Source organism: Tenrec ecaudatus, chromosome 13 (assembly GCF_050624435.1).
Source record: "Tenrec ecaudatus isolate mTenEca1 chromosome 13, mTenEca1.hap1, whole genome shotgun sequence".
Taxonomy (NCBI): domain Eukaryota; kingdom Metazoa; phylum Chordata; class Mammalia; order Afrosoricida; family Tenrecidae; genus Tenrec; species Tenrec ecaudatus.
In genome coordinates this window covers 40655268-40680445 of record NC_134542.1, presented here as the reverse complement: position 1 = coordinate 40680445, position 25178 = coordinate 40655268, and positions in this window count along the sequence as shown.

Genomic DNA, 25178 nt, shown 5'->3' with positions numbered 1-25178 from the left:
ATCTTGTAAGTGACTTACCCATAAAACAAACAATTCTTTTTGAAATCTAGAATTCATATGTCTTTATAGTAAGTAATATCTTTGCATTATTTTCATATTTTGTATTTCTCAACTCTCCAAAGTCAGTTATGCAATAATTTGACACCATATAATTGAAATTACTTTTCTGCCATATTTTCTGCCCTCTGGGATCTGCTACCAATATCAATAACCTGCACAGTCACTGAGAAATTATATAACTAACTATTCAAAATGTATGAGTTCATTATCCCTCTTTAAATGTGACACATTTAAAGTAGTTTTATAAAATTACATTTCTGCTGAACTATCTTAGCTTGTGAATACTTATATTTGCTACTTGGGATAGGAACTTAAGATTTGCCCAGCTAAGATATCTGAGTCGGCATCTGCTTTAAATGTAATCAATTCAGGATGTAAAGTCAGATCAGTGGTTACTCATATTTCTACTCCCTCTGTCTCTATCACTCTTGGGACAATCTTTTGGTGTGTGTGGTAAGATTTACAGATCATACTCACCATGAGAGTAAAATAGGGATAGGATGCCAAAACCCAATTGAACTCATTGCCATTGAGTCAATGCTGGCTCATAGCGACCTCCTGTGGGTGTCTGAGGCTGTAACTGTTTACAGGAATAGAAAGTCTAGTCTTTCTCGCATAGAGCTGCTGGTGGTTTTGAACAGCAGACCATGCAGGTTGCAGCCATACTACAACCACTACACCCCCAGGGCTCTTTAGTAAAAGGATAGTGGGGACCATGGATTCTTATTGACCTTTGCCTATTCCTCCTGGCGTATGGGCATGGAATGCCAGCATCTGCTTTTGCTACCCACCATCTCTGCCATGATCGACTCTGCTCTACTTTGGTCCAACCAGTTCCCACCACAGCTCTGTTTAGTTTTCCCTAGTGTGCATTTTTTTAAGCCACGAATAGGGTCTTTATGAGGCTACTTTTAGTCCATTTGTGTAGACACCTCCTCAACCAGTGATGATGCTCAAATGCTGTATACGATGTCCTGTTTCTCTAAGAAACTTGGTCATTCGGAACTCCAGGTTATTTCGGAACCTTGTGTGAAGTTTGGTACCTGGGTTGTCACCCATGGGGAAACTAATAAACTCCAAACTGTGTGGTTGTTAGTGTCTGGAGATAAGCATGTGCGCGCACACACACAGAGACAGTAGCAATTCGTTAAGCCGCCTTTTAGTTAAAGCATAGAATCACTTCAAAAGAAATGGAGCAGCCCCCCCCCCCTCGAGTTGAGGATGGCAGTTGCCTAGAGGACCTCATTTAGTTTCCCGATGGAACTGTCAAATGGAGGGGCTTCCCACTCTACAACGGTCAAATAATTTTCTAATCCGTTGCTCCGGTTATCCTTGTGTCTCATCTGTCATTTCTTTGAATTTTATCTAGGCTGCTATTCTAGGTCAGCAGTCTCAGAGTGGTTCAGGATTAGCTCTAAGTTTAGGCCATCAGGCTTTCTCAGAAGGTTTCAGCATTAGTCCTGCTTCAGGATTTTTACTAGGGTCTGGCTTCAAGGTTAAGGTGATTGCCAAGCCAATTTTCAGAGTCCTGAGTTCATAACTTGTTTCACAGGGTCCTTTGTTCATTCCTGTAGCAAGCAGAGCAGACGTCCCTGCTCTGTCCCGTTCCATTTGATTGTGCTCGTGTGGAGTTTGTCTACGGATCAAGAGGCAGGTGTGCAAACAAAACCAAGGCACACTGCATGGTTTAAAAGCACGAAAGATATGCATCCAGGTGTATCCTCTCACCTTATTTATTCAATCTACATGTTGAGAAAATGATCAGAGAAACTGGACTATATGAAGGCGAATGTGACATCAGGTTGGAAGAAGGCTTATTAACAACTAGCTCTCTGGAGATGACCAGCCTGGATAGCTGAAAGTGAGGAGAACTTGAAGCATTTGTTAAAGAGGATCAAGGATTGTAACCTTCAGTATTGATTTCAACTGAATGTAAATAAAATCAAAATCTTCAAAACAGCACCAAAAGGTAACATGATGATAAATGGAGAATAGGGGGGAGTTGCAAAAATTTTGTCTTGCTTGGCTCCACAAACAATGATCATGGGTGCGGCAGTCCATAGATCACAAGTGGAGTTGCACTAGGTGACTGCTGCACAGGCCTCTTTAGAGTATTGAAGGCAAGCGTTTGATTTTGAGGTCTAAGGCATGCCTGACCCAAGCCATGGTATTTTCAAGGGCTTCATCAAGCATTTGAAAGTTGGGCAGTGGATAAAGGAAACTGAAGAGGAATCGAGGGATTTGAATTGTGGGCCTGGAGAAGAATACTGAAACACCATGGACTGCTGAAAGGACAAACCTCTGTCTTGGAAGAAGTATGGCCAGAGTGCTCCTTGGAGTCAAGGGTGGAAAAACTTTGTTGCAGTCTAGAGAGTTTCCACTGTCTAATAGTAAAACATAAATTAAGGAGAACATTGACTAAATCGTAAAAGGGATAAAAGATGGCGCAAAGACACAGACACAACAGCCAAATGAGGGAGCATATTAACAAGAAGTTATGATTGCCATCCAATGCTTTCCAGTCTGGACGCTAGTTATAGAAGGCATGGAAAAGGGAAAACATGAGATAGTCATGATCGCTGTCAGATCAGTGTGTAGAGGCAATAAATTATTTAATGTTTCTCTTCTAGACAAAGTCTAACTCTCCCCAAACCACCTTTCCCTGCATGTTACGAAGGTGGGAGGAGATGCTGATAAGATTCATTCATGAGTAACTGACCATGATTCCCTGGAGTGTTCGCCTCTAGTGTATAAGAGCAGCCCTCTGAGAAGGAGGAGGAGGGACCTCATTACCTGCCAGAGCCAGGAGTGGAACATGTCCTCTTGCCTCAAGATTCTTGCAGCGTGAATGCTTCAGATCCAGAGGAACAGCACCAGAACAAGGAACCAGAGCATAGACAAGATTAACGGACTTCCCAATCCACAGAGCAAATAAACTGGAGTGCTTTTGTGCAGGAGGCTGGCTTGCAAATAGGGTCTCTCTTGGCACTTAACTGGGGTAGTTGAACTTGCAGACCCATGGGAGTGGAGCTGGGTGCATTTGGCCGAGGCTTATTGGAGTGGGGTGTCTGGCACTTGATTCAGTGATTGGGGTTTGCTGACCCACCAAGTTTAAGTTGAATGCTTTTGGGTTGAGGCTTATAGCAGAATGATATGCTTTTGGGGGAATTAATTCCAGACTTGACAGAATTTTGTAACATGTCCAGATGAATAATTCAACCCTAATGCTGTCTCATGGGCATTACAATGTGTTAGCTGCTTTAAAATAGCCTTTAATCCTGAATTTGGTCTGTGAGTTCTGTGTAACTATTGCAATGGAACCCAAAGCGGTAACATAGAGAGCACCACTTGAGACTCCACACACAGTGCATCACATTACAGGTGGGACAGCAGTAGCAGGAACAGGACCATGATTGGGACACTACGCTATGTTAGATAGAAGAGTTTACCAAGCTTGGTCCAGAACCTCTGACTAAGGCAATCAGGGCGTGACTGATAGCGCATGACCCATGGCTATGAAATCCCTGGTACTGCTGATAAAGGACACACCCAGGCAAGTCCCTAAGAGAGACTACCCTTCCTTGAAGTGGCTGGATCAGAGGGAGGTATTCCAATTTCCAATGCACTCTGCCTGAAGGCTATGCACTCTGCCTGAAGGCTATGCACTCTGCCTGAGAGCAAGACTGTCTGCATGTTTGCTTAATGGTCAGAAAGAGTTCAGTGACAGCTTAACTGATTTGGGGGGCTCTGAAAATGGGTTTTGGGCTTTCATTCTCATAGTCTTCTTCAAACAAAATGCTCAACATGTAAGGGCTAATACAATTCCCACCCTATCATGGACTACATTATCAAGAATCCTTTGATCACACAGGCTGCTGTGCCTCATTAGTGTAGACTTAGCGGACACCACACTTAGATGGCTACTTGTTTTAACACAAGTCTTTAAAACCACAGACACTGTGCTTTCTGTAGCTGACTACCATCTGGTTTCTTCATCGCACTTTGCTATGTATGCATATCTTCGAATTTATCATATGTAATGTCCTTCTCCAGTAGTTGATCTATATATAGTAAGTGAGCTGATGCTTATAGAATTTTTACTGGCTAATTTTTGGGAGTGGCTTGCTATTCTCCCTAGCCTACTGGAAACACCACGGGAACCTGTCCACAACTGATGAAGTGGCTAGTGTTTAAGCCATTAGTTGCTCAAACCAATCGTGTCCAGCATCATAATAACATGTAAGCAACCACAATTCAGCAAATTGATACACAGGTGTTTTTCAATTATTTATTATTATTACTGGGACCACTAGAGACAAAATGTTGCTGGATTTCTCTTAAATTATACAAACAAAAAATGATAGCACTTCTATCCCTTTTATCAGGAGTCCTGGTTGTGTAGTAGTTATAAATTGGTCTGTGATGCAAAAGTTCAGCAGTTCAAAACCACTGGCCACTCCAAAGGAGAAAGACAGGGCTTTCTCCTCCCGTGAAGAGTTGTGGACTCAGAAATTTAGTGGAATTTCTACCCTGTCTAATAGGGCCGCTATGGGTAGACATCGACTGGAGGACAAGGAACCTTTTGGTCTCATCCCTTTTGTGCTTAGCAGTGTGATGAACCCATAGGAGGTAATCATAATTATTTTTTTAACCATCAAAAACTCTTTGCTGGTTGATTCTTGGAAGAGGAGTCTTCTCCAAGCCAATATGGCAGTGTCATTAACACTTAAACCTTTCTCTGAACCTTTCTGCTTTGTCACACAGAGGCAACTTTGCCCTCTATAAAAGTCTCCTATTCCTAATCAAAAATATCACTGAGTTTCTTAACTAATATGGATTGATAAGAGAGATTTAAGTGAAGACATAGCAGTTTGATTTGAATTAATTTCAGAGTCATTTCTCCTAGATTTGACGCCTTTGCAATTCCCTAACAGATTCCACTTTGTATAAAAGTCCCAAACACTTCTTTTGACTTTGTTGAATTGTGTGATTTCAAATGTCCATTTCACTGGCATATGTTGTGAAAACATCTTTCCTGCTGGTCATGGCCTTAACTTCCCCATCATGTACCTGAGCATTCTGTGCACATAGCACACCACCACTTACAGAGTGAAAACCCTAATTTTGTGTTAGTACCATGACACAATCTCCTCGGAACTTTTAAAGCACCATGATGTATCATGCCGCTCTTCATGATGGCTGCACATGGAAGGTGTTTACAATGAATCCATTTCAGATTCATAAGTTTCAATATCTAGTCATTACTTTGTGTTCAGCTCAGGAGACGATGACAGAAAAGAGAGTATCGACATGTGCAGGGACGGGACTATGTTGAAATCCACGATCCCACTTCCAAGTGCCACAGACAAGCCCGAACTGTTTCTCTTCATATATTTTAAAGCATTATTTTTTGTTACTATGAAAAAAATCAGATAATAAGGGACATTTGGTAAAAGGGATTTGAGTTTATCATCCAGTATTCGTGTTCTTTCTTTCTTGCAAGGTTTGAAATTAGCCCACGCGCTACAAAGGCACTGTCCTCAGTGCCAATGTTACGCTTCTCCACTTGTCGCCACTCGGACCAGAGCTGAGAGCTGAGAGGGAAGGGAACTAGAGAGTTGTTACGGATGTGAGCTTTCTCTCTCTTTGATTTTACCTTCTCCCCACCCCCTTATTGTGGAGCATGACGCACATAGGAAAAGCACAGTCTGTTTTATCAGAGGAGTGACCACATCCCTGGAACCCCCGGGTATGCGGTCTCCTTCTTCCTTTCTTTCTTCTCCTGCCCCTCCTTCTTCCCTCCACCCCCCACACATCACCAAAGCTGACAGTGTCCTTGTGTCGATGTGGAAACTATTTTTCATAGTTAATTCCTTTATAACAATGGTGTCATGCAGTATTTTTTTTAATTTAGAAACTGACTTGGCAGAGCATAGTGTTTTCTGAATTCCTCTATGTCGTGAGGTGCCTGACAGTTTCACTCTTGCGTTTCAGAGACGCGTTCCACTCCCTTGTGCGCATGCGGGAGCCAGAGCCCATGTGTCCATTCCTCCACACACTGCCTTTGCGGGTGTTTCCATCCTTTTGCAGGTTATCGTGCTCCCATAAGTATGGTTGTACGTGATATTTGTTTGTAGTTTGGTCTTTATTTCTTTGGGGCTATTTCAAGATTGCAGGGTTACATGTATTTCCAATCATATTTGTTTCAGGGAACCCCATACTGTTTCCCATAGTGGCTGCGCAATTCTGCAATCGCACCAGCAGTGCACGAGTGCTGCCATTTCACCAACCTTTGTTACTGCCTATGTTTAAAAATGTTGCTGTCATTGAGTCATTATTGTGTAGTATTTCTCTTGTAGATAAAGGTCACTTGCATCTCTTCATATCACTGTTGGCTGCCTGTCTGTCATCTTTAGTGAATTGTTTATTTGTGTCTCTTATCCATGTTTAGTAGATAATTTGTGGCTATTGGTGTTGTACTTTCCTATAGATTGTTTTTTTATTAGTCCTTTATCTGCTTTATCATTGCTAGATTTCCCCCCAATCTATGGATTCCATTTTTATCCTTTTGATGATGTCTTTAATGAACATACATATATTTTAGGAGGTCTCTGTCCTGTTTTATCTTCTGTAGTGCGGGTGTTCTTATTTTTTAATGTACTGCAATATTTCATGTAGAGTCTTAAGGAATGGAGTACATCAACATTAATTATGCAAAGGGGGGAGTGAGGGAGGGAGAAGCAAAAACAATTAGTTATACATACAAGTGCATGAACCCTGGTATCAGTGGATAGCCTTCATCAAGTAGTTCAGTAATAGATAATTCACTTCTCAATTTATTAGAGTTTTGACAGCTAGCCATACGTATCTGTGAAGTTATACCCCTCATCCAGGGACACGAATGTGCATACCAATCCCAAGCAAGGTGGCTTATGCTTAGGGTACATGTGATGTTCTTTTGCGATGCTGTGTATATCTCTTCTTCTATCAAGTCAATTTCCATTCAGGACGACCCTGTAGGACAACATCAGACTGCTCCTTAGGCTTCCACGACTGTGATAGGCTAATGCATCTGAACTGCTGGCATGTCAATTAGCAGCTCTGTGCTTAAATCACTGTGCCCTTCTCCTTGTCATCAACTCAGTGCGGACTCACAGAGACCCCTCCCAAGGGTTCTGGGACTGTCACTTTATGGAAGTAGAAATCCCCGTCTTTCTCCCATGGAGCCACTGGTGGTTTAGAGCTTACAACCAGGTGGCTTGCAACCCAATGTGTAATCAGTACATTGTGCTCCTTCACACACACACACACACACACACACACACACACACACACACACACACTATCATGCAGGGATACATGCTTATGTAGTATAATGCAGGGAAAAGCACACAAAACACAGTCCATTTCATCAGAAGAGTGACAATATCCCCAGAAGCCCCAGTATATATATATATGGCCCCTTTCCCCCTTGTTTCACACACTCACTCACACAAAACCTTCCTGTAAAATTGAATGAAAAGATCATGGAATTTTCCCACAAATTTTCTTTTGCCCCTTTATATGTGTGTGTGTGTGTACATGAATGTAAGTCAGAAAGCATGCCTACAAAAATCATTGAAAACTTTATGAAGCAAAAATATCAGAACATATAGCTATCATCTCTCCACACCCTCTCCATAGCTAGGCCTGCACGCTTCTGAAGGAGGCTGTTCTCTCTGAGGGTTTGCACGGTCTCAGGTGTTGTCTTGGGTTCCTTGAGGATCCCTAATAGCATTCTTTTGAACATGCACGGAGCTTGGAGACCAACAGCAGTCTGAAGGTCAATATTCAGAATAAAGGTTACTGATGAAATCCCAGCAGGACAGCCCTTGGAGCCCTAAAGGATGCGTATGTGCCTTGTCATGAGATTAAAAAAAATCCTTCTCCAATTCTCCTCACTGTTTTCCCACTAATGTAGCTTTTAGTTTCCTTAAAAGTTCTGCACTATGAGCCCTGTGCTCTTTGAGAAAATCGATCATATGAATTTTTGGAGTTCCAAGAGGCAGTCACCATGACCAAGTGAGCTGACTTCTTTACCTTGACTTTAGAAGACCTCGCTTTTTTCTCTGGAAGTTAATATTTGGATTGAAACGTGGGTTTTTGTTTTTTTAATGACACTGGTGACTGGTTTACTTAGAGAAATATTCTATAATCACAGAGATATGATTAGCTACGTTTTGTTTGGAATCAACTCATACATATATGAACTGAAATCATAGAAACAATTTCTTTCAGCTTGCCCTGAAATATATATACATAGATACACCCGGGGGGTTCTAGACACAACACACACATACATATTACAAATATGTACTTTGTATATATGCATATTTGATATAAGTTATGTATCAACACTATCTAATAGTTTACTAAAGTTTTCAAAGCATTTTTCATTCCCCTTAAAATTGGTGAATACCAGGAATTGCATTAGATGGAACAAACAAAAGCACGGGGAGGCCGGGAGTGTCTGGGTGTCTTAAGATGGGATGCTGGAATTTCATCCAAACAATACTGTTGGTACATCTGATCAGATGCACGACTCTCCCCAGGTGGTTGCTGCCGTGGATCCCTGGCCGCTCAGACACAGTCTGTCCGAATGACCCGGCGCCGGGCGTGGGCCCTCCTCACATTTGTTGCTTTGTTGGCGTCCGTTCGCGGCGGTCACGGTGACAGTGCATCTTGCCAACGGCCTTCCTTTCTGTCCAAGAAAAGGGCTCTCTACCTTACCGAGCATGAAGAGTCTCTGCCAGGGCTTGATGTGCTTGTGTAAGGCTTGGTCTCTCCTGATCACATGTCCAAAGCTTGTGAAACAGTCTCCCATCCTTGCTTCTAAGGAGCATTCTTGCTGTACTTCTTACAAGACAGGTGTGTCTGTTCGCGTGGCAATCCAGGGAACTTTCAATTCTCTTCACCAGCACCGCAATGCAGGTGCATCAATTCTGCATTCTTCCTGACTCAATGCCGGAGGTTCATATGTATATTTGTATATTGGTGTCGATGGAAAATACCATGACTTGGGTCAGGTGCACATTAATTCTCAAAGTAATATATCCATACAAATGAAAATAATATTTCTGTTAATCCTCTGATAGTAACTGTGTCCTGAGTAGCATGTCTACATGTATGCCACATAGTTGCATATTATCAGAATGTTTATGGGGTGTTGCTAGTGTTGTCAGAAGCTGTTGAATCAAGTCTGACTCAGAGGGACTGCAAGCTGACTCACAGGGCAACTCGAAGCTGTCCCATCAATGTTGCACCATTCTCATGATTGACAGCAGTTAGCGCCACTGTGATACATGGGCTTCTGTTGACTGATTTTGGGAAGTAGACTTCTGGGTCTACTCTGTGTATTTCTAGAACAGTAGATTTCTTTCCTAGCCTGTCTTGGTCTGGAATATTTCCTGACACCTGCCCAACATTTTAGCCACATGCAAGCATTTCCTGGCGAGCACATGGACAATGACTGCTCAGATGCCACGTTGTCTAGGAAGTCGAGCACGATTTCCTACATTAAAGTAAGAATTTTGCTAATGAACCACTACTGCCCCATTGTATTTTCCAAATATTTATCGGTGAAGTATTTGAAGTCTAGGAATAGGTTTCTAGATGCCCAGTTACCCCTGAGCTCTAGAACCTAGAAACTTAAACACGTCCATGGACTTGGTTTACATTCCCTGAAAATTAGAATTTTTTAACAGCATGAAAAAAGAAAACTTGCCCTTTCATTGGAATTAGACCATAATTCATTTTCCAATTGAGTGTATTTTTGACAATATTCCTATCCAAAATTGAGTGTGATTGTTTCTCATACTTTATTTTAGTGAAATGCAAATTAGAAGTGTTATAGCTAATCGATGCCACCAAAATAGTTCTTTTAAATAACCAGGACATGAACTCTTTAACAAGATTCAGTCAGTTCTATTTATAGCTTCCCCTAAGCTATGAATTATTTGTACACCCATGTTTCTGCATAATGACTTTTCAATGTGGTTTCAGTAATCATTCCAGAAGGCACCATCTCAAAATATCTATATGCATAAAGAATATATTTAAAATAAAGGCTAAATTGGCTGGCCATGCATTGAACCAGTTGCCTGTGAAAGCACTTTGTGAAATGTCTCCAAACAGGAGATGCTCCAGCTGAGTGTAGGACAGAGCAGTGTTTTGCTTACCATATTGTGTCGCCATAACTTCTTTTGGGAACACGTATTCCTCTTCAAGATGACAAGCCATGTGGAGAATTGGGACTTAATTTAGACCACACAGGATTAGTAGAAGAGATAGACTTACTCTCAAACCACTTGGATCTAAGTACTTGATGGTTAAGCTGAGACGCGCGGGCAATTTTGACCAGGATGAGTGGGAACACAGGCACACGCCCCAGGGTCCCAGACAAAGGGCTGCAAAGGTGGAACAAACTGGCTGCTTTAGAAGAACCCTTGTCCCCTATATTCCGAAGGAGAAGCCGACGTGTTTTGTCCCAGGGCTTTGAGGGAAAAAGACATTTAAAAGAGCTGACTTTTGAATTTCAAAACAACAAAAATGCTTTCCTTGGGATTTTCTATAATCAAGAAGGTCAGTAAAATATTCTCATGTGGACAAACAAAGCTTCCATATAAACCTGGTCTTTCATAATACACCAGTAAAGTCAGTCCATTGTGTCCCTTGCTGCCTTCTTCGCATCTTTACAAGACTGAAGAGAGACATCGCATCTGAAACCACACGTGATATCGAAGCACGAGTCACCAGAAGGAAGCTTTCTGCACTGCAGCCTTGACTTTGAAACGTCTTTCGCCCACCATTGAAAGGACGTTACATTCCAAAGTAATATAACCGGTTTGGTGAAAAAACAGCACATCACTGATTATTGCGTTGCTGTTTAGAATAATTCTGTAAACATGGGTGCTTTCTGAAGTCTTACTTCTCACACCTCAGAGGGAGGATCCCTTCTGCTATGTAACAGAGAGAACTATCAAGATGCAGGCTTGCAGTAGGTGTTTTTAGAGACTACAATTGCATACACATTCACAATTCAGGTATTTGATCATTTTTATTGCTGCCACATAATATTATTTGTTTCTGGCTCTCCAATTTGGAAAGGTAGTTACTTCTCAATGGGATCTGATAACTCTTTTAAGAGTATTGAAATATAGGAATTTAAAATATTGTTTTTACTTGAGCTGTGGCACAGTTATAGCCTCAAACTGAGATACCTGCATCCTCTCTCTCTGAGATGGAAATTAAGTTACATATGCCCCATCCAATGAGTACACCTATTCTCTCTATATAAGCACATGACATCACCATTTAAACCTAACCGACTTCTAAGCACCCCAGCTGTTACTAGTTATTTAGAAATCTAATTTGAGCAGAATGTGTCACGCCAACTTTGCACACACAGGCTCACACAGACAGCATTCACATGAAAGCTTTCACCTCTATTAAATAGCAACAGTTCTTCAAAAATCCCAACACTCCACTCTTAACAACGAAATAAAATATGTGTCTTTTAGGAGTACTGTGCCTATTTTATTTTTATTCCCAAGACATTTCTCCTATTGAGGAGTTCCACTTTGTCACCCGGTTGTCACTGGAACAGCACTGGACAGGTTTAGCCTTCCAACCTCGTTGTTATGTCCTCCCCGAATTAAGAGTAAATCTCTGTGACTTTGTTTTCAATGAGGTCACATAGATATAGCCATAAATAGTGAAATAGCATTTCCTCACGCAAACAGAAGCTTTAATAGCCTCTGCAAGGGTTTGCTCCTTAGGGAGACTAAATTCAAAATGGCACAAGCCATCTGTCGCGCTGGGAGTTTTCATTTCCCTTGTTGTGTACCACCTCTCTCTCTCTCTCTCTCTCTCTCTCTCTCTCTCTCTCTCTTTGTCTCTCGTCTCCCTGTTGTAGAAAGCAATTGTTTTATAACCTAGTCTCATGAAAATACCGCCATTTCATAAACCTTTGTGGAAAGGCACACCGTGGATCCAAAGATACTGTAATATTTACAGTATTGAACACACAATCTTCAATTCAACTGAGGTTGGACTGAAGAAACTTCCTCTTGCTGGGTCCATGGAGAATTTGAGAGGCAATGGAAGTGTTGGGGAGCAAGGCAGAGATGAGTGAACATTATTTAGACTTCTTCTTTGTAAACACCTATAAATGCCAAGTTCAGAAAACTGGTCGCTGAGATGGAATTGATAGGAAAATCTCTTTTCTTTTTAAGAGAAAAAGCATTCTGCAGACAGAATCTTGATACTTCCAAATATTCAGAGGGAACAATTTGATAAAATAGATACATGTACAATCTGATAAATGTAAATAAGTATCCGTTTTCCCTGGTGGAGTTGCTGTCCAGTTGACTCTAATTTATGATGACCACGTGTGTGTTAGAGAAGATCTGTCGTCCATGGTATTTGCAGTGGGTGTACTTTTGGAAGTTAATTGCCAGAGCTTTATCTTAAAGAGCCTGTCGATGGGAACCTCCAATCATTCAGATAGCAACTGAACATGTCGACCATTTTTACCACCTGGGAACTCCATATGACTAATACTGCAGTCACAATGTAGGTGGAAGGACACTTGGCACATCTTAAGTGCTCAGAGAATATTGATGGAAGGAAGAGAGAGAGGGGAATGAGAGGAAGAAAAAAAGAAAATCTACCATGAAAAGCCTTGAGCTCTTTAAAAAGCATTTAACCTTTGGATTAAGATTTTCCTTATCCTTTAGAAATTAGATGTCAGGTGACTTAAGTACATTTGCTACACTGCCTGCTTCAGTATAAACTCCTTTAAGGAAGGGACCACCTGGCATTGGCCCGGGTGTATCATGCTTCCGTAATGCTTATCTTTGTGATTTTTGTGATTCCTTTTTGAACCAATAGACTTTATTGCAACTGCATTTTAGGTACTTAAATATACTCATTTTAAGGTTCTGACTTGGGGAAGATTGAATTGTGTAAGTGGGAATGCGAAAGAGGGGTTGGGGATTCTAAAACAATAACAATGTTCAGGCAGGTTATCAGGAGAGTTTGGTCCCCAGAGAAGGACACCGTGCTTGGTAAATAGAGGGGCAGGTAAAAAGAGCAGGTCCTCCATGAGATAACTTTCCACAGTGGCTGATTCAATGGGCTCAAGAATAGGAATCATTGTGAGGATGGCACAGGACCAGGCCGTGCTTTGTTCTGCTGGGAATGGGTTAGAACCAACTCAATGGCAGGTAACAACATTGTTGTTGTGATAAAATGGCCTAACATTAATTTTATCTATTCTGACTGTACTGATTTTAGCTTTAAAATTAAATTCTGCCACCCTAAACGAGAGGATCAGTGAAGAGGGAAAGCTCTCAATGGGTGACACGAACTGGATTGAGCCAGGAGCTACTACAGTGGCACAAACAACAGTGACGTCGATGATGGCACCATACTTGGCGGTTTGTGGTTCTGTTTGGTGTAGGGCCACTACAAGTATGAATCCACTCAATGACTCCTAATAATAACAAGAAGAACAAAACAGAGCTTCATTCAGAGCTGTGAGCTTCAGCTCGACATGAGTATCATTTAGTTAAAACTTGTTTACATTTTTTAATCATGAAGAGAAAATGTTAATCATAAGAATGGGCATGGAACGTATTGTCTAAGGGGAGTGTGTATCTTTAACAATAAAGACCGCAGGCAGCAGCCAGGAGTGTCCAACAGTACTGGTCACCTTAGTCATTGTTCAACCACCTATTCCAGAAATATCTGTTGTGAGCCTGTTATCCATATCTTGATTCTAGGATCCTGTGGCTTGATTCTAGAAAATAAACCATTAGAATAAGAACCTTGAAATCAACTGTTTGAATTTAGCAACTTATTTCATTTATAGACCTTGATCTTAAGTCTTAAAGGAGCCTTCAATTCGCATATGAGGACTGATTGACTCATTTGAGGAAACAGAAAGTCGTGGCAGAGCGTAGAACAAAATTTCTAAACCTGTAGGTTGAGTAACTGAATGTGGGCATTGTGAAAATTTCAATAGCACTAAAAGGCTTTGGAATGTACGATGACCAAAAATTAATTTGACATCAAACTGTTTCTGAATCCAAGGTGTTCCTGGCAGTGCTTTCCCGTGTGGACAATGTCTCTGGCGCAAAGGGGTCGCTAGTATAAAACATGTAACGGGCCCTGACCTGGAACTTAGACTCCGGGCTCCCAGGAAATTAACCTTGGACATAAAGCATCACTATGTAGTCTTTGACCTTAGTTTTCTCATCTGCAACATTGGAATGTAGTGTTACATTATAGCCAAGACCACTTCACACTCCCAAAGATTAGGATAAAATAAAACCAAAGAAAACCAAATTGATTGGTAGACTCTATAGACACATAAAGCTTTACTCTTAAAATTGATTGTAAAGCGATTAATGGCAATGCCTCATTGCTCTCGTTAGGGCGGTTCAATACAGGTGTTCCTCAAGTGGAAGTGCCCCACTAATTCTCAGAGACAGATCCGCCTTTGGGGAGGAGAGCCTGGATTTGTTTTTGTTTTAGTACACATCCTCCCAGATGTGTTAGCCACCCAACAACATGTTTCATCTTTTTCCAATCATAGTATGTGAATGACTTCAAATTTCGTGGGGTGGGGGGTTGGGGATCCATTATCTTTTAATTCCACTTTTCCAGGATCTTTTTGAAGCCTCTTCATATTTGACTGGGCATATGGATGCCCTACTATAGAACATATTTCTTTGCTTCTCCCATGACTTGGAAAGTCCCTGAGACAAAATCCCTGCCATGGGATGTGCACACAGGGATCTGTGCAGCTCTTAGTTGTGGTTGGTCTTTGGTGCCGTTGAGGTGCATCCTGCATCTAACAGAATGAACGCTTGTGGTATCCTCAGCACCTTTGTGATTGTTGTGCGTGAGCCTATTGTAGCAGCCACTGTGTCGACCCATCTTGATCATCATCTTCCCCTTTTTCCCTGGTCCTCTACTCTCCCAGCATAAGCTACTTCCCCAGGGGCTGGTCTCGCCTGCTACCTAGACCAAAGTATATGAAATGAAGTCTCGCCACCCTTGCTTCCAAGGAAACATGCTGTGGTTTCCCCAGAGACAAACTTGTTCATTTTTTGTCTTTCATTTTCTGCCTGTAGCATAATTCAAATGTATCAATTCTCCTTCAGGTTTATTATTTATATAGGCTTTCACATGCCTATCAGGTGATTTTAAAAGCTATGGATTGTGTCAGGTTGACCTTTGTCTTCAAAGTGGCATCATGGCTTTTTAATATTTTGAAGCAATCCTTTTTTTAGTAGATTTGCTCAATGCAATATGCCATTTGGTTTACTGGCTGCGGTATCCTTGGAAATTGATTGTAGACACAATTAAAAAGAAATTCTTGACAACTTCAATATTTTCTCCATTTATCACGAGGTCTTTTTTTGGTCTAGTTGTGAGGATTTTTTTCTTTATATTGTTATGTATGTAATTCATAGCTACCATGCTACTGTCACATACATTTCCTGTTTTCCCATTTCCTTTATAGCTCCATTTCCTGTGTTGGAATGAAAATATAGCAATGACCTATTTTAATCAAGCAGATGATATCAAAGCCAAAGAAAATAAGTTTTTGAAGCCACAGATAAAAGTAAACTGAGTCATCAAAGTCCTCATGGGACAGAGCTCTACTATTGGCCAGGAAAACCCATCTACTTTCAAATGGTACTTGAGAGAGAAATAAAATTCCATAAAGCTTGTTCCATTATTTGGAGCTCATTTGTTACTGAAACTTAGACTGTAATACAACTATTAGTATATGCCTCCTACGAGGATGCAAATACAGGTGCCATGACTGTAGACCGCGTAATAAGGCTTGAGACAAGAAGCAACCTTACCGTGCTTGCTCACTTAACATGCATAGAGCATCTCACTAAAGGCTCAAGTCCTTAACTCTATGCATCGATCAAATGCCAAAATGAATAAACATATGATAGACCTGGAATAAAAATGTAGACATTATAGGGAAGCCAGGCTTTATGGAATTAAGGCAATAAAATGTAAAGTCAGGTATAAATGGAGCATGGATGGAACATTAGTCAACCTTAATATCTTCGTTGTTATCGCTATAGCTTCATGACCCTTTTTATTAAAGAACCCACCAAGGAATTGTAGCATGTATAAATACCCATTCAAGGGGACTCCACCCAATTTGAGGAGTTAATACTCTCAATTCCACAATAAGTGGAACTAAGTAGTCGGAAATTATTTCTTTTTTCCTTCTTCTTCTGAGATTGCTAGGTTCAGTTTTATGGCATAAGGCGATCTCCTTGCGTACTTTCATGGCAGCGTCTAATATTCATTAATGCCTTTATACAAAGAATATAGAACTGTTTTAAAATCCAGTGTTAAGTCTTTATGCTCCACTTACTGGAGGGCCGGTGAAAGTCGTGACCATCATCCTCTCGTAGTCCAGGAAGGGCGGACACAGTTCTTCGGATTCACTCCAGTCAGTACCGCAATGTTTCTCTAGTGCTTCCTTTTGATTATTTTGATTTTCTTTACCTTTTGTTCTCTCGATTTCTGCATTGTACCCTTCCAACAATCACATATTAGAACCAAAGAAAGGATTAAATTTGCCACGTTATGCACGTTTGTATAGTTTCTTGTCCTTCTGTTGATACTGAAGGAGTCCTGATGGCATTGTGGACTATCCATCGTGCGGGTAAGCACAGGTCAGCAGTTAAGCCCTCAAGCTCTTCTGAGAGAGCGAGATGAGGTTGTCTGCTTCCATAAGGTCTCAGAAACAATATCAAGGGCAGCAGGATTCAGAATTGATTGGATGGCAGTTTGGTTTATATTGATCCTTGAATAAACTTTAAACCAGGTTTCTGAATGAATTTTTCATATGTCAATAGTTAACTGTGAACAGTGGTCATTTGGGGAAGTACCTCCATTTTTAGAAAACGTCTTCAAAATTTTGAAGTGGATATATAACATATCATATTTAAGGTCTAAATAATGGGTACAAGCATAAATTCCAGCTGTTTTGATAGCCAGTGTTGTCACTAGCCCCTGTTTTGTGTATTGTCAGGGAAAGCATTTAGCCATATTGGCATTCTTGTTACTTCCCTTGTGCTATGGGCAGTTGATGGTTCTGGAAAGCAGGCTGTTGATCAATGTAGACTTTCTTTACCTGCACAATCCAGGCAATCCAATAGTTAATACCTAACAACTTATATTGGCTGAGCTCTTTCTTGCATTTGATAGCTCAACTGAAGCTTGATGTGTGTGGTGGAAATTGTCTTGATTTCTTTAGATGAGATGAGCATCCAAGGAGTTTGAAAATGTGTTTTAATTAAGATTCTGCTAAATTTTACCAGACACCTACTTGGAAAACAAAGCAACTGAATAATTAACTCTGATGAGAGCAGATGCTGGTCTAATGACAACCTGTTACCACTCAAGTGCATCATTAGTGGTTTCACTGTGCATCCCTTAATATGGCCAGAGCTCTCCTCTCTGAATGAGTCTATTGGTAGCTGGGCACTTAAAATAGTTCCTCATTCTGGACTGTTGTAAAGATATTTCGAGCATCTGCAAAATTCTCCCTTTAAATAATTCTGCCCCCACTCGCCAACTCTCCCTCTTCATCTGCTTGGCATGCGCTTGGAACCAAGCATTTCTTTAGTTTTCCTTGTGGGATTATTTTAGCCATACATCAAGTGAAGCTTACAAATGGATGAGAATCTAATGATGCATTTATTTACAGATGTGCATTTCAGTTCCCTGTTATGTAGTTGAGGGGTGGAGGAGTCGAAAGACTTCCCCGCCCGTACATCCCTGCCAATGTTATGGGAATAGCCAGGCATTTGACAAAATAAGAAATAGAAATTGCCTATTTGGTTTTCTGTATATTTATCAAACGTGAATTGCGTGTGCCATCTTTAAAATAGCAAAAGACTACTTTTGATCAAGTTTTTCCTCTCTAAGGGCGCAATAACTCTATACTGTGGTTTTCTATCACAGCATGCGTCACTTTATATTAGAGACCATGGGGTTGCAGTTTAAGCTTTAAGTACAATAAAAAACCCCAATAATATGAATGCAAACACACCGCCAAATGCAAAGAAAGAAAATACAGACACCAATTTAGATGACCTTTTCAGAATCATAACATGTACATCCTGATCATAAAACTTTAAATGATTTGGGGGAAAATCATGCGTGGATGGAAGATGAGTATAACACAGGGATCTTGGAAATTAATCTTTAATGATGTACTAATCAAATTAAAGACCAAACCCGAACCAAGCTCATGGCCCCTGAGTCCATCGTGACTCCCAGAGACCCTCTAGGAGAGAGCAGAGCTGCCCCTGTGGGTTTCCCTGGCTGTCAATCTTTACCAGCAGAACACCCCCTCATTCCTGCAGAACAGCTGGGGGTTCAAACTGCTGAGGTTGGGGTTTGTAGCTTAGTGTGTACTGCCCTGTGCCCCCAAGGCTCCCTAAGGGAAAGCAGTGAAAGCAGAATGATTTCCTCAGGGGGAAGACAGTGCTGAATGCGCATGTTGTGTCCCGCCTTGCGCTCTGCTTCCTTTGAGACCACATTCAATTCCCCTGTGTGAGGCAGGAGTTGTTCACATCCTTGAAGAGATCAAGTTAGGACCTTCGAGTCTCTTCCTTCGTCCTAAAATTAAGTACGTTCCTCTAGACCAGTGGTTCTCAGCCTTCCTAATGCCACGACCCTTTAATACAGTTCCTCATGTTGTGGTGACCCCCTAACCACACAATTATTGCTACTTTATAACTGTCATTTTGCTACTGTGATGAATCGGGCCACCTCTGTGAAAGGGTCATTCGACACCCAAAGGGGTTGCGACTCACAGGTTGAGAACCACTGATCTAGACAGAAGTTCATTTTACTATCCTTTAAAAATATTTTTCCTCAAAGAAAGAAAAACTGCACCTAAAAGTGGTTACATCACTGCACTTTATCCAATCAACCTTAAAACTAGGTTATCTCACCGTGGAAAGCAACATTTCAAAATATTGGGAGAGAACAGAGCATGTCAGTAATTTGTTGCATGAAACGTGCTTCCAACTGGTTCCACACGTCCACAGTGACCTAGCACTCTGCCTCACTCATTGAAATCCTGGTCAATAGCCCAAACATCTTAACATAGGTGATGGGGAGAAAGCTGGGTTTCTGTCTTCCCTTTCATTCTACGCCAACGCTCTGCTCAGAATCCCACTTTGAAGAGATCTCGCGAGAGCTGCACTCCATTCTGTCAGACCATTGTTACTTCAGGGCTTGGGATGGACAGGACACTGAGCAGCAGCCTTCTGTTAGCTTGCTCTCCCAGGAGAAGGGAACACGAGGCCACGGCACACTCCATTTCCAGACTTCCCTCTGATTCCATTTTAAACTTTTTATCCCAATAAGATTTTTGAATAGGAACATGTACTATGCACAGTATCCAAGATATGTCTTTGTTTAAATTATCAGAGATCTCTATCAAGGTTTTACAACAGAGTCTCGTAGAAGGAATGTGGAAGAAAAGGGTAAGACTCAGAACCCATTTCTTTCTTTGAAATCCGTTGTTCTTTTGGAGTTCTTTCCACCTCCCACCACCCAACCCGATCCTAGACATGCCGGGAACTTGGATTCTCTTTAAGAGAATGCTGTTGTAGCTCATGAGAGGAAGCATCTCCCTCATTCTGCGTTCTCAGAGATGAATACTTTATTTTCTCAAGTTGTGTACCTACATAAATAATATGTCCATATATATAATGTGAGTGAAGATAATGAGATTAAGTAAAATCATTTGGCAGAATGTGGGCATTCTTTGCATAAAATATGGTAATATGAGTTGGTTTCCCTGCTCTGCCTAGTGGATTATGCCCAATGCCCCGTAAACCACCCCCAAAGCCAAAAAACCCAAGAGTGATATAGATTGCTAGACAGATAGATGTAGAGATAGATATTTTTAACTTGAAGCAGGGTGAAACAGCATGGGATTGGGAGTCTCAAGGACCTAGGCTTTAATGTTAGCTGTGATCTTGTCCAAGTCATATAATATGGAATCCCCTACAAGTTCATTCTATCTGCCTAATAAATTATCAATCCTCTCTGTGAATGTAGGCAGGGTTGAGGGGGTGAGTTCCAATGCTGTCACTTAGCCATGGCAAAACTCTTGCAAGATGGTGTGCGGAGGTTGTTTTGCTTACAGAGCATGTTTTTAAAAATGGCTGACATGCACACTGACACAGGACTATGGCTTAGATGGCTTTTCATGGCTTGTTTTCTGTTCTGTCCTAATTTGGACGGTATCCCCTTTCCTCTTTGGAAGATGGAAGGTGATGTCAGGAATGGATGTAATAGCTGGTACGTAGCCTTCAATCATGGGTCTCCTGGGGTCAGTGAGATCACATGAACAAGAGCCAGGCACAGAGCAGTGCCCGATGCATGCACATCCTCCTCCATCGTCCAGGTGCTTGTTGTCCTCCATCAGAGGACAGGCAGATGGCACAGCGACAGCAGCCTGTGACTCATAAAGCCAGAGATTCTGATTTAGCTCAGCCACTCCTTGCCTGTTTAACTTTGGGCAAATCCTCTGACCATTGGACACTTACGGTATTTATGTTATGTAAACAAAAACATTTATTCCGCTCAACTCAGGTGATTATATGTACATATGATTTATTTACTGAAAAAATTTTTTACATATGAAGCAACACCATATTAACTCACCAGAGCACCAATAGAAAAAAGAATTACAATATCCAGCTTTCCCTTGCCTACTAGACGAAAGGGAAAAAAGAGAAGAAAAGATCCACTTATAAGTCGCTAGCAGTCAGCAGTGACTTGATGTCACTGAGCTTGTTTTGGTTTGGGAATATATGGTTCATTGGGTTGGTAGTTTCTGGTGTTAAACATAATTTGAAAAGCTCAAAATAAAATATCTGATATGTTTACGCATTATAACCTTTCATGATAAATAATTGCATTTAAATATTATATGTTCACAAAATGGTGGTCATTTTAAAGTGATAGAAAATACATTTGTTATGTTTGATAATTCTTTAATATCAATTTTACAAAGTAACAGGTTTTTTGTACCTGGAATTTCCACAATATATATGAATGTCTTAGAGAAATGACTCCTTTAACATCAATTCTATTAAGGAAATGATACAGTATTTCAGTTGAGAAAATGGTCCAATTGAGAACTAATCTTGGAAGGGAGGTACGCTGCATATACATCCATTGGAAATACATTCACTCTCTTGGTCCTGACATAGGGACAAGGAGGCCCTGTGCCCTGCTATCTATCTTTATTATTTTCCATAATCGCAAAGTTGCTCCATAGGACCCATTCAACTGTTCGGGCTGGTACCCCGACAGACAGGTTGAGATTCCTGATCATTTGAATCTGTGCTCTCTGAGTGAAGTTCAAGGGGAAAGTGAACTCAGTGGGCGCCAGCCCCCTTCACCACCTTCCTCCACCAACCCCTCTGATCCCGTGTGTCCCCAGTGATGCTTACACATCCCTGTGATCCAAGAGGTCACACAGGCATTTCTAGTCTGACTTTCTGTTTTCTGATGGATGCTGTTTGAACAAATGAGTTGAACAAATGTTCTCCTAACCTAGAACCCAATAAGGCATTTGCTGGTGGACAGTGGTAGAGGTTGTTTTGGGTAGAAACGATACCTGAGCAACAGCAAAAGTTACAAAAATAAAAACATTTGAAACATTACTTTAAAAACAAAAACCTTTTATGGGGGCTCATACAACTCTTATGACAATCCTTACATACATCCATTGTATAAAGCACATTTGTACGTTCGTTACCCTCATCATTCTCAAAACATTTGCTCTCCACATAAGCCCCTGACATCAGCTCCTCATTTTCTACCTCCCCGCTCCCTCATGATCCCTTGATAATTCATAAGTTATTATTGTGTCACATCTTACACTGTCTGATGTCTCCCTTCACTCACTTTTCTGTTGCCTATCCCCCAGGAGGTTATATGTAGATCCTTGTAATCGGTTCCCACTTTCTGCCCCACCTTACCTCCACCCTCCCAGTATTGCCACTCACACCACAGGTCCTGAAGGGATCATCTGCCCTGGATTCCCTGTGTTTCCAGTTCCTAGCTGTACCAGTGTACATCCTCCTGTCCAGCTGGATTTGTAAGGTCGAATTGGGATCATGATAGTGGTTATGGTGGCTGGGTGGGGGGCAGGGAGGAAGCATTTAGGAACTAGAGGAAAGTTGTAGAAACATCATCTTTTTATAGGGGGGTTTGTTCTGCTTTTAATTGAAGTAAAATGGGCACTTTAAAAGTAAGTGAGGAAATGACCTGGGGTAGCCTCCTTGAACTTCAGTAGAGAGAAGATAACCCAAAGGCCACACCAGCCCAAGGCCTATGGCCACAGATACATTTCGACCCTCCACCTTCTTGTACCCTGTTCTGACACCATTCTTTCCCTTCACAGCACTCTGCTCATCTGGGGTCTGTAATCTATTGCAATGGTGACAGAGACTCACAGAAAATACCACTTGGGAGTCTTATTAAGGAAGTTAATGGGTTACCCCAAGTCAGGAACCAAAAGCACTAAGGATACAGTCTGTGGTCCATAGCAGGACCTCTGCACACCCAGGAACCGAGCCCATCTCTGGTCCCCAGCCTCTTAAACAAGCGTTGTTAGGCCTCTGTCTCTGTGGGCCAGGAAGCCAAACACCACTCTGTCTCATGGTCTTAGTGATGTAGCACCTCTCCTCCTCTTGGATGTGGCTCCTCTACTGTCTCTGCCACGTTAGGCAGGAATATTGAATGTTCTGTGGCTTCTTCCTTGGTGATCACAGGGATCTCTGAGATGGCTCTCTTACAAAATGAAGGAATGGGAAAATTGGTGAATCCCCGCTCTCACTTGAGGGACCATGCAAACGATAGAAGAGGTTCCTCAGTTTGGGTAGAGAAATAATGGAAGAGCCAGAAGCAAATCATTTTACGTCACCACAGCAAGCCAGCACTTGTTCAGACCCTCACGGGTGAATGCGATTCTCAGTGGGATGTGCTGGGTGAAAAGGCCATTTGACCCTTTGCCACAGGAATCAGAGTACAAATTTCAAGGGTCCCTGGTGGCTCAGTTGTTAAGTGCTTGCTGTTAACCCCAAATTGGGATTCAAACTCATCAGCCTCTCAGAGGGAGAAAGATGATAGACTGGGAACCCCCATGGGGCAGCGCTACCCTGCTCTCAGGGTCACCATGCCGCGAACCCACATGACAAAGCTTCCTGGAGTTGTGAGAGTACATAACCCTGACAGAGGGCACTGACCCTGTGCTCACCATCGTGTCCCTGCTCAGGAAAATGTGCTCACACGTCAATCCCACTGTGCTTATCATGTCTATCTGTTTGCTAAAAAGGAAAGGAAGGTCTGTGCTTAAACTTCTTTGGCTATTTTTAAAGTTATCTGGATTAAACAGGCTGTTAAGAAAATAAATACCAAATCCTCCAACCCAAACCCACTGCCATCAAATGGAAGCAATCCTAAATCGAGTAATTAAATCATAAATCAAACACAGCAGGGTAAGTCTAAAAGTACTGCTCCTAAGTCTACAGTGCCTACACCCCGATCACAACCCGCTTGAGCATGTCTGCAATGAGTGGGGCTGTGGGCAAGTTCCCTCCACACACACACTTATCTTAGTCTTGGGAAGATGCCTTCGGAATAAGGCATAGATAGATATGTGTAAATATATATGTTTATTTTTTTTAATTCCCTCCAGATGCCTTGCCCTCAAACCTAAATATTGGTCTGGTGGGAAAAATATTTTTTAAAGTAATAAAAGTGAAATGGGCATGGAGTCTTTAGTGACAAAAACGCTCATCTCACAAACAACAACAACAACAAAGGGCTAATCCAAATAATGGCTTCTGGGGAGTCAGTGGAGGCAGAAAGGTGGGCTTGGCTATTGTTCTGTGGAATTACAATGGCTAATCTTGATGGCTTCCCTCAAAGGACAATCATGAGGTGGTAGGGATTTTTTAAGAGAAACTTGTAAACTGCCATAATGAGAAAAAGACTAGGAGTGTGGATCTGAGGATTTCAAATTTTTCCATCATGGCAATGCTCATTACACAAGAGCAGCAAACTTTTGGTGGTAAACATTATGCCATCTACCTCGCAGCCCCGATCTCACCTTCTCACTCTTCTTTTTGGACTCCAAACCCAAAGAATATTTTAAAGGAGAGCATTTCAAATTGAGTCCCTCATGGACGCACAAACTGCCCCTCTGACATGGTGTGAATGCAAGAATAGAGACTTTTTCCAGGATGCATTCAAAACCAAACCAAATCCACTGCTGTTGGGTTGGTCTTGACTCAGACGGACCCTTTAGGATGGAGTCAAACTTCTCCTTTGAGTTTCGGGGGCTATAGATATTTATAGGAGCAGAATGGCTCGTCGTTCTCTTATGGAGTTGTGGGTGGGTTGGAATAGCTCATGTAATTTTAGCCCAGCTGGTAACCCACTAGACCACCAGGGCTCCTTGGGCAGAGGGTGAGAAAAATTATGCCTTCAGAATTGTATAGACCTAGATTGAGGATATATTGAGAAACAGCAGGTTCACATTTTAATGTTTTGTTTAGTAAACATGTGTATAATTTTTTAGCTATACTATTTGATTTTCCTCCCATTTCAGAAGTTTTTGTTGTTGCTTTGTTTGTAATGCCAGGAGATTTCCCTGATACACACTTCTGATTTTAAATCCTATGGTAAACCCTTGTTCTAGTAGAAAAGCTGCTTCTTGGTCTATGTACAGGTTCCACATGTACACAATGCAGGGTTCAGAGAGTCCCAATCTCAATACTATCTACAATTTGCTATGCTCCACACATTTGGATGCCTTTGTATAATCAAGAAAGCACAAATAATTCTCTGCTTTCAACCAAGATCCAAAAGGCATCAGCAAATAAGGCCCTTAGCTTCAGCTCCCCTTCTGAATGCAGCTTGAATTTCTGACCATTCCTGGTTCATGTACTGCTCAACTGTTTGAGGCTTATCTTCAGCTACATTTTACTTGT